The sequence below is a fragment of the Loxodonta africana genome, chromosome 14, assembly GCF_030014295.1.
Source record: "Loxodonta africana isolate mLoxAfr1 chromosome 14, mLoxAfr1.hap2, whole genome shotgun sequence".
Taxonomy (NCBI): Eukaryota; Metazoa; Chordata; class Mammalia; order Proboscidea; family Elephantidae; genus Loxodonta; species Loxodonta africana.
Genome location: NC_087355.1, coordinates 72,634,310 through 72,635,971, shown reverse-complemented (window position 1 = coordinate 72,635,971; position 1,662 = coordinate 72,634,310).

Genomic DNA, 1,662 nt, shown 5'->3' with positions numbered 1-1,662 from the left:
GCTATTGCCACCCCACCACCCTCTTCCTCTATAGTAGCCACCATGTATCTAGTGCTAGGTACTGTGCTAAGAAATTGACTTGCATTTTCTCCTCCCAACAACATCACAAGGTAGGTATTATTATTCCCATTTTATAGATAAGGAAACCAAAGCTCAGAGAAGCTGATTGACTAAGGTCACACAATGAGTAAGTGGTGGAGTTGGGATTTGAACTCAGACCTGTGTGTAACTCCAAATCTATGTCTTTACCCACCGGACTAATGCATATTACCATCACCACCACCATCATAATCATCTCCACCATTATCATTTCTGTTGCTATCATCACCTCCATTGCCACCGCCACTGCCATCACTGCCACCATCTTCACCACCCTCACCTCTGTTACTGTCATCATCTCTATTGGTACCATTACCACCCCCATCCCCACCACCACCATGAGTACCATCACCACCACCCTCATCACTTCTACCACCATCTCCATCACCACCATTGTTATCACCATCATCATCATCATCATCAGTTTCACAAAAACCAATGTCACATATATCATCTCATTTAATATTCACATCTGTGTGATATATGTCATAATCACATTATCTCTATTTTGTAGATGGATTAAGAGAGTTACTTCATGCAAATGCTTAGAGCAGTAACTGGCATATGCTAAGCTCTCAATGAGTCTTTAATATTATAAACTCAACACTCCCAGCTCAGACCCACCTGTGAAGTCACTGGGGCCCTAATCTTTGTCAAAATTCCTCCACTAACGGACTGTGATCCTGTGACCCCTGCATATCTCACTGACTGTCCTGTAATGTGATCCATCTCTGCCTCCCAGGCTTCAGAAGAGGTGCTCAGGAGTTGGCCCCAATGACATTGTACCTTGGAACTGCTGCTTGAAGTGAGCAACCTCCATATCTGCTTAAGAAGATTTCGCACAGGGCCCTGTGGTAAGGCTATGAGGATGGCACTCCGTGAAGTCCAGCTCCTAGCTGCCATCTCGGGCTGGTTTCATGTTAAGAGCTAGTTCCCTTTTGTGTTGCTGTTTATTGCCCTTGGGGGGCCCCAGTCTTCCTTACTGAAGTGCATGGTTTCACCCACCTGGGACGGCTCTCCTCTCACCAGTTCCTTTCTCCAAGACCAACCCCCTCCCCTTTGGGTCATCTGTACTTTACCCATCCCTGCCCCCTCCCTCTTCTTGAAGTTCTGTTTTTCACAAATGAGACCTGAGGCTTGCATTTCAGTGAAGCTTTTGCCTCACTTGCTCAAAACCCAGGTCTTTCAGGACCTGCTAAGTACCTGACTGGAAAATCTGGCAAATTTTTGGTCTTAAGCGTTATCATAATTACTCAGTGCTGGTGTAACACAAATACATATCACATGTGGGTGGCTTTAAAGAACAGAAATTTACTTTCTCACATTTCTGGAGGCTAACAGTCCAAATTGGGGTCTCAGCTGTCTCGATTCCTTCCTTGTAGCCCTGGGGGTTCCTTGGTTCCTTGGCTTGTAGGTGATCCTCACGTGGTGACTCTTCCCTTGTGTGTGTCTCTGTGTCCAGGGGCGGATTATCCAATAGGCAAGGTAAGCTTGGTGTTTACCTTGCTTACCAGATCATCTGTCATGAATAATTTTACATTTTTTCACCACATCAAAGACTCT